We start from the raw sequence: 16,695 nt of genomic DNA on the forward strand, positions 1-16,695 counted from the left end.
CAAAAAGGATTTTGAAAATCAAGTAAGAGAGGTGTAGGAAAAATTGGGAAGAGAAATGAGAGCAATGCAAGAAAATAATGAAAAAGACTCAACACCTTGCTAAAGGATACTTAAAAAATTCTGAAGAAAATAATACTTAAAAAGAGAACAATGCAAATGGCAAAAGAGGTCCAAAAAGTCAATGAGGAGAAGAATGCTTTAAAAAGCAAATTTAGCCAAACGGAAAAGGAGGATCAAAAGCTCACTGAAGAAAAATGGTTATTTAAAAGTTAGAATGGACCAGATGGAAAGTAATGATTTTATGAGAAACCAAGAAATTACAAAACTAAACCAAAAGAATGAAAAAATAGAAGACTGTGAAATATCTCACTGGAAAAACAACTGACCTGGAAAATAGATCCAGGAGAGACTATTTAAAAATTATGGGACTACTTGAAAGCCATGATCACAAAAAGAGTCTAGACATCATCTCTCATGAAATTATCAAAGAAAATCTGCCCTGAGATTCTAGAACCACAGGGTAAAATAGAAATGGAAAGAATTCACCAATCATCTCCTGAAACACATCCCAAAAGGAAAATGCCTAGGAATATTGTAGCCAAATTCCAGAGTTCCCAGATCAAGGAGAAAATATTGCAAGCAGCCAAAAAGAAACAATATGAGTACTGCAGAAATATAATCAGGATAACATAAGATCTAGCAGTTTCTACATTAAGGTACTGAAAGGCCTGGAATATGATATTCCAGAATTCAAAGGAACTAGGATTAAAACCATGAATCATCTACCCAGAAAAACTGAGTATAATATTTCAGGGGGAAAATGGTCATTCAATGAAATAGAGGACTTTCAAGCATTCTTGATGAAAAGACCAGACCTAAATAGAAAATTTGACTTTCAAACACAAGACTCAACAGAAAAGCATGAAAAGGTAAACAGGAAAGAGAAATCAAAAGAGACTTACTAAAGTTGAACAGTTTACATTTCTACAAAGAAAGATAATATTTGTAACTCTTGAAACTTCTCAGTATTGGGGTAGCTTGAGGGATTATATACATATAGACAGAGAGCACTGAGTGAATTGAATAGGAAGGGATGATATCTAAAAATATAAAATTAAGGGGTGGGAGAGGAATATATTGGGAGGAGAAAGGGAGAAATGGAATGGGGCAAATTATCTCCCATAAAAGAGGAAATAAAAAGCTTTTTCAATGGAAGGGAAAAGGGGGAGGTGAGAGGGAAAAAGTAAAGCTTACTCTCATCACATTTGGCTTAAGGAAAGGATAACATGCATGCTCAGTTTGGTATGAAAATCTATCTTATACTACAGGAAAGTAGGGGAGAAGGAGATAAGGGAGGTGTGGGGAGATGATAGAAGGAAGGGCAAATTGGAGGAGAGAGTAATTAGAAGTAAACAGTTTTGGGTAGTGACAAGATCAAAAGAGAGAAAAGAATAAATGAGGGGCAGGATAGGATGGAGGGAAATATAGTTAGTCTTTCACAACATGACTGTTATGGAAATCTTTTGCACAACTCCATATGTATAGTCTATATCGAATTGTTTGTCTTCTCAGTGGGGATGGATGGGGAGGAATGAAGGGAGAGAAATTGGAACTCAAAGTTTTGGGAACAAATTGTTGCATGCAACTGGGAAATAAGAAATATAGATAATGGGTTATGGAAATCTATCTTGCCCTACAAGAAAAGAGAGAAGATGGGGATAAAGTAAGGGAGGGGTATGATAGAAGGGAGGGTAGATTGAGGTAACTGGTAAGCAGAATTCATGGTGTCTTGGGGTGAGGGAAGGGGAGAGACAGAGAGAAAATTTGCAACTCAAAGTCTTATGGAAATGAATGTTGAAAACTAAAAATAAATAAATAGGATTAAAATTTTAAAAAAGAATGGAAGCTCAACAACATCACAAAACAAATAAGCACCATTAAAAAAGTACAGTACTTCTGTCCTCCATAAATTATTTCCCACCTTACTTCCCAAAGCAGGTACTCCAAACCTTCTCTTTCCTCCTCAGCTTTTCACATTTATCCACCTTTCCATTCCAGTTCTCATTCTTATTCTAAGGAAAAAATCAGGCCATTCACAATGAGCTCTTTCTTTACATTTCATGATCCCATTGGTGTGTTCTTCCTGGTGCTTCCACGTTGGGTTGACCCAAACTTCATCTTCCTCCTTGCTCTGCTTCTGATTTTCCAGACCTTGATACCATGCCTCCATGTAGGTATTCCTAGCCACATTGTCTCTGAGCTTTTTTGAAGTGTATGGAATAGTCTTCCTTTTTTGCATGTACTTGTGTCCCCTATGTTTATCATGTCAACTGGTAGGAAAGTATTTAATAAATAATTGCTACCTTTCTTTCTTTCCCCCAACCAATACCTAGTCTTCTTCTAAATTTCCTTATTTTGTTGAAGTAACATAAATATCCAATTCTTCCAGATTCATAGCACTAGTTCCTCAATACCTCATCCTCACTCATTTCAAATAGCCAATCATTTGCCAAATGTTTCTATTCTACCTCTCTAATATCTTTTGACCTGACCCCCATCTGACTCCTACTAATATAATCTCAGTTCAGGGGTACGTCATCTTTCACATAGATTATTTCAGCATCCTCCTAAATAGGTTATTTCATGTAATTGCTTTACATTCCAGCCCATTCATTACACTGGTGAGAAAGTGATTTTCTTTAATTGTGGGTTCAAATGCATGACACTTATCAATCTTTTACTCAATAGATGCCAGTGTCATGCTACTGTCACTAGTATAAAATAAAAAGTTCACAACCTTGCCCCAGCCTATTTTTCAAGCATCATTTGATACTCTTACCCTGCCACCCTAAAATCTAACCAAACTAACATACCTGACTCAAATGTAAACTCTTTGAGAATAAGGATTGCTCCTTATTTTTTTATACCCAGCACTTAGTACAACATCTAAAATATTGTAGGTCCTAAATAAATGTTGATTGACTAAATGACCAGCTATTGAAAAGAGAGAATATAACATATAGAAGCATAATCATACCTGATGTATATCAAACTATTCGTGAAGGGCCAAATATTCTTTTATTCTTTTGAAATGAATTCCCAAGTTCTAGAATTTGAGAGAAATATAGTTGTGTTGTACAATGAGTAAAGCACTGAGTCTGGAGCCAGGAAGACCTGAGTTCAAAATAAGCCTTGGATACTTAGAAACAATTTAACCCTGGGATTGTCACCTACTTCTGTTTGCTTTAGTTTCCTCAAAGGAATAAAAATGACACCTACCTTATAGGGTTCTGAGATGACATTTGTAAAAGAGCTTAGCAAAGTGGCTGATACATGAGGTACAGTTACAAATACTTGTTTTCTTTTCTGCCCCCACCCTTGAAGTTTTCATACTGATCACCAAAACATATTTTCCATAATTTTTCTTAATAATCTTAAATAGTTATTATCATATATATATTTCTAATCCATATTTTATACTTAAAATGTATTTTGTATTTATATAATACAGTATTTATTTCTTAATAATTATATATATTAACTTTATATAACCTATAGTTATATCACACATACATATATATAAGTAAAACACACAGTGTATTTCTATATGTATGCATACATATACATGCAGGTACATATATACATATGCATACATGTATATGTGTATACATGTGCATATATGTATCTATGTACACATAGACACATATACACACATGTGTATGCTCTGTGTGTGTATAAAATCTGGATTTGATATCAACCTTTTAAATAATGCTACATGTGCAGCTTAGTGTTGTCATCAAGTAATATTTGCAAAAACTCAATCTGATACACATTTTTTGCTATGGTATTACATTTAAAATGGACATAAATGGTAAGTGGTTTACATAAGTAACTGTAATTTGTATTAATTTTTGTAATAAAATTAAATTGTTATGGCCCTTTTCTTTCCCTGTTGGCTCTCAGTAGTTATAAATAACAGCAGCATTTACTGGTTTCTTTTACAACGTGTACAATGCAGCCTAACCCACACATGCATATTTTACACATTAAAAGTATACAAAGATTCAAGATCTGATTTTAAAAAATACTCTTGCTTCTGCTCCAGGATCCATTCAAACCAATTCAAGAAACATTTATTATTCATCAACCGTATTGTTGATATATTCTCACAACTACTTGTGAGAATATATAGAATATATATATATCTATATATCTATATATGTATACCTATATCTATATATGTATATCTATATCTATCTATCTATCTATCTATCTATATATAATGAGGGCATCTTAAAAGAAAACATACAAAAGGAACTGGCAGGCATTTGTAGGTATTTTCTACAGCAGCCCACAGTTGCCTCTATATGAGGTACAGAGAATAAAAGCTCCTACTGTGTTTATTGTTTACTGATTTTACAGAAAATATTTGATTCAGAAAAGTAAAATGAAGAATGGAAACAAACAAGATATCTCTTATACATAGCTGAATATCACACAAGACAATGACAGGTGCGACTATAGAGATAACTTCGGGGTAGCAAGATATTAAGCAGGGAAATATGCTTCTCTGTTTCATGAAAGGTGTTCTGCATAAGACTCAGACAAAAGAAGGATTTCCTATTCATGAAGATGTTCTCCAAAGGCCCTAGATGAGATCGTGTCCATTACTTCAAGCCTCAGGAAACAGTAAAGTGTCACTGAAATCAATTTCATTAAGAAAGAGAACCATTTAACTATCCAAATTGGTGGGGGGGGGGGGGGAGATAAAAACAATGTGATAGATGAATACATATTTCTCATATTACAATATGCATGCAACTGGATGAAAATTCCCTTAAATAAATACTGCAATATATGCATCTTAGACAAGACAAGACAATGCTATTATCAGAAAATGGACTGGGTCTAGAATTAAGTGAAAAGAGAGAATTTGGCGTTTGTGAATTTAGATCTACTTTAAAGCTACTTTTTTTTAAAACTTTCTGGTATTCTAGTAATGCGTTATTGATGAAAACCGTGGGATATCATAATTTCAGAAGAGTTAACACTGAAGTCTAAAATATTCCTCCCTATTGTACTAGAGATGTCACTACTCACTCTACATTCCAAGGAGGCCACTGATAAAAAATAAGTCTACATATACATCATGATATTCATAGAAGCATGTTTTGTTTTTTTTTTTGTAATAACAAAGAAGTGGAAACAAAACTGGGGAATGACTAAAGATATTGTGGTACATGAATGCAGTGAACTATTGTTGTGCTGTAAGAAATGAAGCATGGAAAGATATATGTAAATTGATAAAAAGGGAAGTAAGCAGAGCCAAGAAAAAACATTTTTGAGGTAAAAATATGAATTCACAACGATTTATAAAATACTCAGATTTATTGAAAATCACATGCATAGATATTTAATTTCTATTAATCTGGAAGTAGCAGCAGAAACTTAAATATAGTAAAAGACTTTATCAACAATCAATACAGAGAGTATTTTTAGTGGAAAGAGTGCTGAAGAATTTCACAAATACAATGAAAGGCATCCTAATTTGTTCAGAATCAGGCCCAACTGTGCAATGGATAGTAAATCTCTACTACACAATACTACCATTAAGATAAAATGCCTGTCTGCAAATGACATCCACAATGTGTTTGAGACTGTTCAATATCCTGTCTTCAGTTCATTTGTTCATGAAAATCGAGAGGACAGCGTGGAACTGCGTGTGTGTGACAGCCGTCAAAGGAAGCTTCTCCTCTTTTGCTCCATTCTCTTTTCCATGAAACTGCTGAGAAAATCGTCCATTTCCATTTTCCCCTCCAGGAAATCCTCCATCACTCCTCAGCCTCCTGGGCCAGTACCTTCAGCCTCACCTGCTGCACTTCACGCTTGTCTAGTACCGTTGGCCTTTTTTGGCTCTAGAAGGAGATTGTTTTTTCCCAACAAGATCTTCCATGCTCTTTACCTAATCGTCCTTGCCGGTATGTATGATTTCCTTCAGCAAAGTCGAGAACTGCCTAGGAATGTGTTGTTTTGTTCATTGATATCTGTTAATTGTGACAGGCTGAGTTCAAAGAGTTCTGGAGAAACTAAAACTATTACAGCAGTATCAGGCATCTTGTAACCACACTCGTTTGGACCTGTCATCATTGGGGCTTCTGTGGTGGGAACACATAATGGCAGACTGGAGGGGAAACCAAAGGAGGGAGCAACAGATCTGGTGTGAAATAACTTGCGCCCTAGAAACAGTGCCAGCAACTGGGTCAGAATCCATAGAACTATACATGTATGGAAATGCCGAACTGGCAGCCAAACCTGGGGAATTCTTCCAAAAGTCATCCAAGAAACTTTGAATGATTTTTCCAAGGTCTGGATGCATTGTAAAATTGTGTACTACTACTGGACAGGTAAAGTACACTCCATGTTTGTCTGTTGAATGATGTTATTTATATTGGAGGGATAAACACTGATCACTGGTTTTTCCTGTGTAAAGTGAGGAAGATTGTTAATGTTAATTGTATGATTGTTTACTGTGAATGGTAATATGTGCTCCACATTTTTTGTATTTCAGCTGTTTTTGTGTGCCTGGCGCGCAAAGACTCGATGAGACAGCTTCTGCTGCTGGATACTGGTGAGACTCCCATCTCTGCCACCCCCCCGGTGTCCTCCACTGGACGCAGGCAACCCGCTGTTCTAGTTCAGCGGAAAGGGAGGCTCTTGCCTGGGCCAGCCTGCAGGTCATTCCGTCATGAAACAATGTTTAAAAGAACAACAAACAAATCAAAAGTACCTACCACAGAAGCGCAAAGAACAACTTCAAAGAAGCGACACAAGAATATCCTACGTCCCCATCCCTTTGCAGAGCTAGGTGATCCATGGTGCACATATTTGCAGACTTTTGTGATTGGTTTTGCTAATTTTTTTCTTTTTGCTTTAGACACATTATTTGCTGTATGGTGTGGCTGTTTGAGGAAAGAAGGAGGAGGGATACTGGGGAAACTTTTGGTGCTAACAATTAATATTTATTTTTAAGAAAATCCTTTAAAAAGTTAGCATAGATAAATCCAAAAAGAAATAAAAATTCAATAATTGAATTCAACAAACATATACTAAAAACACCTTGCTAATACAAATAGGAAATTTTCCTTGTCTTTTAGGAACCTATATGTTTATGTGGGAAAGAGGCTCATTAAATGTAAGAAATCTACGACATTTTACCAATTAATTTTACATGTGAAGACATGATGAAAAATAGTTATAACATGCAAGGGAAGTGATTCAGTCGTATAGCAGGAGTGCAAGGGAGCAAATGAATTGTCTGAATAGTATATGTTCCTCTCTCAGTTACCAAAAGAGTAAGACAACTTTGGGTACATCCTGTCTGGTGAATATTTAGGAGAACATGGATAAGTAGTGCACAGAGCAAGAAGGCATGTAAAGATTGCAATCTGTAACATTTCAGTTGCAAACAAGATTCAGTTCAAGTACTTAAGGATTTTACACTCAAGAACTGGGTATAAGCCATGAATGCAAATGGTGAAAATATGTGTTTTAATATAATCAATGAAGAGAGAGAGATTCAAATGGAGTAGTATAAAGGATTTTAAAAAGGAATGATCACTAACAATTTTGAGGATTCCCAGAAGTCTTCATGGCATTATGGCTATACCTTGAAATAGGTTTTCAACATGAGGGATTCTATTCCAAGTATGGTTGGAGGGTAAAGTATGCACAGAAGCTAGAGATGGAATGATGATACACCAAGTGAAAAGACAAATTTTACTGGACTTTTGGGAGGAGAAGACTGTGAAATTAGGTGGCATAGTGTAAAATTGATTATTTGTTAGTCATTGGAACATCACTGAAGGATTTTGAATACTAAAGTGTTATGTCAGATTTGCTCATTAAGGAAATTACTCTGGCAAGGCTGTGATGGATGGATTGGACTATAGATAGACAGTAATGGATAGTCCAAGAAAAAAAAAAAGCACAGGAGAATCTCAGGAGATGATAATTCAGTAATTCAATTGATTATTTTATAGTAAAAAGAGCAACACAATAATTTACATTTACACAAAACTTTAATTGTTGCAAAATAATTTGTCTTTTGTTTCATTTAATCTTCATAACAAACTCATGAATAAGCTATTTTTATCTCTGTTTTTTAGAAAAGAACAAAGAATATGCCTACCTTATGTTTCTCAAGTTGTTTTATTTTTTGTTTTACTTTTTGATACATTTGTCATTCTTATACTTGGGTAACTGTAATTTTCCAAGATTTGTAGTCACATAAGAATTGCATAAAAATGTTCATTTTAAAAAGATGATTTCTTTGTGTCAAAGAGGACTTTGGGATCATTTTAAACTCTGTGTAATTTCCAAAAGGAGGTCTGGCTTGGTAGCTTTCCCTTTTTGAAATCTGAGTTCCACTCATACAACATTTATAGTACCTCTACCATATATATATATACCACTAACTCAATGGACTGGTAATCTAATTGCATGATAGATGATGAATAATAGGCAATTAAATTCATGTAGTTTATTTTTTTTTCTTTTTCCTTTATGAGCAGTTAGACTAAACTCTTTAGAGTAATTATGGTCCCCATTGAGAAGGCTCTGTATTGTTTTGAGGCTTAATGCAGTGAGTCTATTGTTATCTACAACTTGCAAGATACAGTGAAATCTTTCCTCCACGTGCAATCCTTCTTTCATTTGGATCTTACAGTGTAGATTTCCACATAACAGTGCTAAACAGTTTTGTTGAGTATTCACATCCCCACTTTATTCTGTATAAATCACAGTGTTGCTGAAGTGCCTCGTCTCTGTGATTGAATTTATCAAGAAATCTTTTAGGATCCTAGTATATGTATAAAGAAGTCTTCATCGAACAGGAGCTTATAATGTTAAGTTTTGTTCCATGTCAAATGCAGTTGTATTATAAACAATAGAGTGGGATCTTGTTTTCACGCTACTTTTAAGCTATTTATATGACTACAAAAAATGTGGTCTGCTTTAGAATATTGTTTGCCAAAGCATGGTTTTCCCTTCTCATACTTTCATCATAGATACCCTTGATATTCAGGGACCTTAATCTTGTAGATTTTATAATGATGAATAAGCAATCAAATGTTTGAAAATTATCAATGTCCTCTCTCTATTGACTTTTGTAGGTAGTATTGCTATCTATTATTTAAATTGTTTTTGGTATTTTCTCTATTAAAAAAATTCCCCATTCTTTTATTATTGTGTTGTCTCGGCTACAGATTTCTAGGTATATATTATAGTTATACTGCACCTTGTCTGTCTTCTCCAATGTCATTTCATCTCCCTTATAAGGCATATAAAGGAAATCAATGTTAGGGCCCAAATGTGGTTGTTCCTCTGTCACCAGTGATGCAAGTCTATCATTAGAGGAACAGACAATTTGTTCCATTTTGTCTATTTCTTGTCCTTATGATAGTTTCATCTATAAAGTTATTAGTGTGGTTGTTATAAAGTTCTCAAAATAAATGTGATTCCATTGGATCCAATGAAGTTCATATAGAATTTTCTTTAGAGTTTTTTCCCCTTCTACAATTTCTTATTATTTTGTATGGAGATATTATTCATAATCTTCAAACATTCCCTTTCATCATATTTTAGGCAGGTAGGTGGAAAATGGATGGTGCTAGATGTGGTATAAGGAAGAAACAAGTTTAAATTCTACCTCAGATACATACTAGCTTTGTGACCCTTGACAAGTCACAGTGTTTCTACCTTAGTTTTTTCATTGTGAAATGGGAATAATAGAATCAACCAGGCTTATTTCAAGTACAGATACATAACATGTATGAAGTGCTCAAACTTAAAAGACCTCTAGCAATATTAGCTATTATTTTATAGATCAAAATTCTATTATAAAAAGTCATTGTCTTTGATAGTTACTACTTTTCATTTGTTAAGATAAAAGATTATAAAATAAAACAGTTTCTCAGTTCTTTTGGTCTTCATGTAAAAGGAAATATTTTGTGTAGTTTAGATTTTGCAGGAAATGTTGACAAACAAGGCAAATTTTCTTTACCTTTAAAATTCACTATTTTAAGCATTAATGATTCAGTTGAATATGACATGTTGGAGTTGCTACATATCTACTTCTTTTTATCTGTAACATTTCTTTTGATCTAATTTACATTTTTACCTCTGCCATAATTTCACAATTATTTAATTTCACAGAGACAATTTATTGGAAATGACTTTTAGATGTGAAACTAATCATTTCCCATTTGTTGAGACACTGAACTACTTTTTTTGTGATATTATTTTGTTTTCTACACATACAAAACCTTCTGATTCTTTTCTGGAAAAAAATACTCTGGAAATATAGATGTGAGGGTACTAAGTAGTCTATGAACCCTTCTGATCTTTCATTTCTCAGGTCAGGATGTTTTTCAACATACTTTCCCCTATTTCTCCTATGCTGACCTTCATATTGAAGTTATCAATTATTAAAATATTTGAATGAGTTTTGAAAGTCTCATTGAGTTCTTTGTCGAATGTCATCTTCTTTATTCCTTGAAATGGATGTTGAAATATAAGATTCAGTGATTTTTCAGTCATCTTTTACCTTAAGATGATCATGAGCACCACATGGTGACAAAATATCCATAATATTATATTTTTCTTTACCTTTAATTATCAGAAGAAATCCATTCCTCCCAACCCCTGTGTTTGTCCCTCCAAGGAGAAACTGTGAGTCATACTTACATTTGACTGTACATTTCTTTTGTTATCTGATTATAATTAAAGAATGTGAATATTGATGCTGGTCAATTCTTTCAACAGTAAAACAAGTCATGAGTCACTCGACAAATATATCACCTTAAAATTCCTTCACTTAATATTTTTAGACAGTCTAAAAACTTTCCTGTTTCCATAAATCCATTACCATCATCATAGTAATGCAAGCGTGTTCAGCCTTGAGGCCGAAGGGCTACCGGAGTCTTACCTGTCACTTGTCGCAGGTCATTGGTGGCCAAACCAGATAAACGTGTTGAGAGAAGAGACTTTCCAGAGTCAAACAAGGGTTGGGCTTTATTCAGGATCTTAGTTAGATGGGCAGGGTGAATTCTTCCTCAGGAGAGAGGAATCCTCCTCCTCCCAAGGAGGCAAAGATCGTACAGCAAGAGAATGGGAGTGGGAGAGGGGAGGGACCTTCTGCCCTCTAAGGGCCCCTCAGCGCCAAGAGCGCCTTCAGGCTTTCCTGACCCTACTTAAGCTCTCCCGCCGCATAGTTTGCACCTGAATACCATGCCTGCTCTCAGCCTTTAGCTAGTCAACAACAGGTGTGCTCAGACCATGGGTTAATCTCAAGGGTGGGATGCTCTCCCCAGCAAGTTTCCCACAGAGAAGAGGCAGAAATGCACGAGACAGCCTGTATCTCATGCCTCAATTCCCAGCTGTTCCCTGGGGGGCCTCATGAGAACTCTGAGGTTAGAAGTCCTCACCTTTACCTGCCCGAGACTGTCCACATGAAACCGAGCTTACACCCCCAACACAAGTGTATCCCACTGGAGTGACAACTCTTTTCATTTTTAGATTGCAGTGCACCATATTCTGGCCATGGTACTGGTGTTGAACTTTACTAGACTTACATGAGTCTTTTTTCAGAAACCAATTATTGTCCATTACTGGTACACTACTTTCAAGTATGATAGAACCTATGAAATTTATATTCTACTTGAATAGCCTTTGAGAAGCTAAGGTCACATTCATAATATAATAAGGAATCAGGTAAGAATATAGTAGGTTCTAGGAGTAGCCTTTGCCATTTTATTGATCCTATTAAAGCTGTCACTCTGCTAATAATAAAATAGAACACAAACATATTTAAAATGACTAGGATGAGAGATAGAGTTTAGGACTTAAGGGGAGTGGAGGTTTAGAAAGTTACTATAAGAATGCTATAGGGAATAAATAAAATGCAGTACAATTCCTACTTGCTGCACATGTAATAACTTAATCTTTGAGTTTGAAAGTCTGGATTCCATCATTTATTATTTTTTAAAAATTTATTTATTTTCAGTTTTCAACATTCACTTCCACAAACTTTTGAATTTAAAATTTTCTCCCCATCTTCACCTCTTCTACCCCAGGACAGTGGATATTAAAATTACTCTTTCCCTCAGTATGTCCTCCCTTCTATCACCCTACCCCTACCCTTCCTTTCTATTTTCCTGTAGGACAAGATAGATTTATATACCCCATTGCCTATATATGCTATTTCCTAGTTGCATGTAAAAAATTTTTAACATTCATTTTTGAAGCTTGAGTTCCACATTCTTTCCCTTTCCCCCTCCCCATCCACCCTCATTAAGAAGGCAGGCAATTTGCAAAACACTTCCATAACAATCATGTTGTGAAAGACTAACTGTATTTCCCTCTATCCTGTTCCGCCCTTCATTTATTCAGTTCTACCCTTTGACCTGTCTCTCTACCAAAGTGTTTGCTTCTGATTATCCCTTCTCCCAATCTGCCATCCCTTGTATTTTCACTCCTCTCCTATCGCTTTCCCCCTGCTTTCCTGTAGGCTAAGATAAACTTCCATACCCAATTGAGTGTGTTATTCCCTCTTGAACCCAAATCCAATAAAAGGAAGGCTCACTTATTCCTTCTCATCTTTCCCTTCTTCCCCTCCATTGTAAAAGCTCTTTCTTGCCTCTTTTGTGTGAGATGATTTACTACATTCCACCTCTTCCTTTATATTCCTCCAAGGACATTCCTCTCAACACTTTATTTTCTTTTTTAGATATCATCCCTCCATATTCAGTACACCCTGTGTATACTCTCTCTCTCTCTTTCTCTTTCTCTCTGTCTCCATACATACATACATATGTGTATATATATATATATATATATATATATATATATACATATGCACACACATACACACACACATACACACACACACACATGTGTTCCCTCCAACTATCCCAACACTGAGAAAAGTCTCATGAGTTACAAATATCATCTTTCCATGTAGGAATGTAAACAGTTAAATTTCGTTATGTCCCTTATGGTTTCCCTTTCCTATTTACCTTTCCATACTTCTCTTGATGCTTATATTTGAATGTCAGATTTTCTATTCAGCTCTGGTCTTTTCAACAAGAATTCTTGGAAGTCCTCTATTTCATTGAAGTTCTGTTTTATCACCTGAAGTATAATATTCAGCTTTGATGGGTTGGTGATTCTTGGTTTTAATCTTATCTCCTTTCACCTCTGGAATATCATATTCCAAGCCCCTCAATCCCTTAGTATAGAAGTTGCTAAATCTTATGTTATTCTGATTGTGTTTCCACAATACTTGAATTGTTTCTTTCTACCTGCTTGCAACATTTTCTCCTTGACCTGAGAACTCTCGAATTTGGTTACAATATTCCTAGGAGATTTTCTTTTGGGATCTCTTTCAGGAGGTGATTGGTGGATTCTTTTCATTTCCATTTTACACTCTGGTTCTAGAATATCAGGGCAGTTTTCCTTGATAATTATTTGAAAGATAATATCTAGGCTCTTTTTTTTGATGTCAGGTAGTCCAATAATTATAAAATTATCTCTCCTGGATCTATTTTCCAGGTCAGTTGTTTTTCCAGTGAGATAATTCACAGTCTTCTATTTTTTGTTCTTTTGGTTTTGTTTTATAATTTCTTGATTTCTCATAAAGCTTTCATTTGCTCCATTCTGATATTTAAGGAATTGTTTTCTTCAGTGTTCGACCTCTTTCTCCATTGTTCCATTCCGCTTTTTAAGGTATTCTTCTTCTGATTGGTTTTTTTGGATCTTTTTTTTGCCATTTAGGTTAGTCTAATTTTAAAGTTGTTATTTTCTTCACTATTTTGGGGGGATTTCTTTTTGGAATCTGTTGACTCATTTTTTCATGATTTTCTTGTATCACTCTCATTTCTCTTCCCAATTTTTTCTCTACTTCTCGTACTTGATTTTCAAAATCCTTTCTGAGCTCTTCCATACCCTGAGTCCATTTCACATATTTCTTGGAGGCTTTGGATGCAGGAAGTTTGACTTTGTTTTGTGTTTTGATCTTCCTTGTCACCAGTGATGTGAGAAAGTAAGAATATATAGTCTGTTTCTTTTTCCCTGTTTGCTCATTTTCCCAGCCAATTACTTGTCTTTGGTGCTCTTTATTAAGTGTAGGGCCCCAGAAGCAGCCTCTGATTCATCAGTGGCTGCTGCCTTGGGTGTTCGGCTGGGGCTGGGGCTGGAACCAGACCACAGCCAGGTGAGAGCCCCTTCTCACTGACCTTTGAAGCTGTCTTTGGCCTTTGTGGGTTGAGAAGTTTAGAAATCACAGCAGACGCCAGTGATTCAGTTCCCCAAGGCTTGCTCCATTTCTCTCGGTGTCCATAGTTGAAATGCTCTCTACTACCAGTCAAGTAGGATAATACCCTCCTATAGATCTTTCAGGTTGTCCTGGATTGGAAATTTGTTTCAGCCTGTCCTTTTGTGGTTTCTACTGTTCCAAAATTTGTTTAGAGTCATTTTTACAGGTTTTTGCAGGGGTTAGGGGAAGAGCTCTAGAAGCTCCTTGCTTCTATGCCACCATCTTAGTTCCACCCCTCCCCCATTTACTAAAATTTTTACCTTGGATAAGTTATTTGAGCCTTCTGGGTCTCATTCCATTCACTGGGTAAAGGATTAAAAAGAAACTCATAATAATACTCATGATTATTTGGAAGAAAATGGTTTGTGAACTATAATTGTGGGTACAGATTCTAGGTCTGGCCATGCCACTCTTTTTCTCAATAAAATCTATCAATTCCCTGTTACTTCTAGGATAAAATAAAATCTCTTCTGTCATTTAAACCCATTCACATTCTGACTCTGACCTTACAAGTTTGTTGCATGCACTCTGATTCATGGACATTTTTGTATTGTTAATCCAGGTTTCTTGAAGTTCTTCATGATATTCCATCTTTCCCCTCTATCCTTCTGTGTAGGCTAGTTATCATTCCTGTCTGTCGTTCTCCTTATGGAATCACTAGTTGTTTTTCTTTCCTTGTTTGCTTGATTTTTGTCTGTTTTCCAAAGCTCTGTTCAAAGCCTCTTCCTATATGTCAACTTTTCTGAAACTCAAGATTTGATGTTCAACTGGTTATCATAATCTGGGCAATGATTGATTGAATTTCTCATTCAGTAAGGGTTCTCTCTCTCTCTCTCTCTCCCCCTCCCTCTCTCTCAAAAATTTAAATCACAAGGTTCTACAGTGTTTCAATTATGTTGGCATAATTATGGTGATCTTATTCAGACTGACAGATCTATTGGAGTGTCTTGATAACCTCAGCTATCTATAGTGCTACTCTCTTCAATATGACTCTGTGGTGGGCATTCTTCATGATTGTGGCAAACACCTTGACAAGCATAAATCTGAATGTTTTATGCCTCAGCTGAAAATAATCACCACATTATCAAAGACATTTATGTCTATTTTTGCATGTATAATAACGTTGTATTAATAGATAACTGGAATAGCAACTTTAATGTGGCATTTTGAGGTCATTTGTCTCTCTACAGTCAATATACAATAGTGAATCATGTATCCTCTTCTATATTTTCTAGTCATTTCTCTTCCTTATCATTATTTGTATCATCTCCCAAGCAAGTCCTAACAAATCCCTTTAGTGCATGAATTACTCTCTTTTCAGCTCACATGAAGTAATGAAGTAACACTGAAATGGTAACCAATCTCTGTTTATTCCAGAAAACTCCTCCTTACAGGTAGAAAAGAATGTCACTTGTCATTAGCTTCATTTGCATCCCTTCCCATAGTTTTCAGGTCATGTGACAGCACTCCTATCCCTGCCTGCCAAATTGAATTAATTTCACTAGTAAAATTTTATGAAACACAGTATCACATGCTTTATTAAACTCAAGATATATTATGTTTAATGCATTTCACTTTATCTGCTAATCTCATAATTCTATTAAAAATGCAATCAACTTTTCCTGGCATGAATTATTCTTCATAAGATGCTGCTGCTTATTGCTTATGATTTCATTATTCAGAAGATGTTTACAGATTTTTATCTCTTAATAGTTGTTCCATTATTGCGCTGCCTTGTGGTAATTACCAGCTACCCTTCCTCCTTTGGAAAAGTTGCGACAATTTCCATTCAGTCACTAACTAGGTAGCTGATAAAGTTACAATTTTGATGATAGCAATTCTCTCTTAAATTTGCATCAACATTTCAATGCTCCTTATGCTAATTGATGTTTGATGTCTATCTGAAGTGAGAAAAAATAAATTTTTTGCTGGGAGGGAGTGAATGAAATACCATCTTTCACAAGAGCATAATGACTATAATTTAGTCTGTGCCCATGCATAAAAATGTAGAGAATTGAAGCAGAAATATCTAGGTAAATCAACTGAATTCGACAAATATATATTAAGTTGGTTTTTTTTTTTTCAGTAGAGAAGTAAGCTGGTAACTAATTAAAATACCAAATTTGGTACGACAAAGTCTCCACCTTCATGGAAAAATCTAGTTGGAAAAAGGGGGGTGAAACATATAAATTAGAAACAATGCAACACAAAAGTTCCTCTAAAAGGTTCAAATAGAGTATGTTATATAATAGCTTTAGAAAGTTTTCAAAACTGAATGCGTTGCAACATTGATGACCAAAGTTGAACCTAAAGAAATGGTGAGA

General features: G+C 35.2%; 1 pseudogene; it reads right to left on the reverse strand.

The window, feature by feature from the left end:
- Positions 1-5,736: 5,736 nt before the first annotated feature.
- LOC140502517 (vacuolar protein sorting-associated protein 37A pseudogene) lies at positions 5,737-11,664 on the reverse strand (annotated as a pseudogene).
- Between the last annotated feature and the right edge of the window lie 5,031 nt (positions 11,665-16,695).

This window comes from Notamacropus eugenii, chromosome 4 (assembly GCF_028372415.1).
Source record: "Notamacropus eugenii isolate mMacEug1 chromosome 4, mMacEug1.pri_v2, whole genome shotgun sequence".
NCBI classification, from domain to species: domain Eukaryota; kingdom Metazoa; phylum Chordata; class Mammalia; order Diprotodontia; family Macropodidae; genus Notamacropus; species Notamacropus eugenii.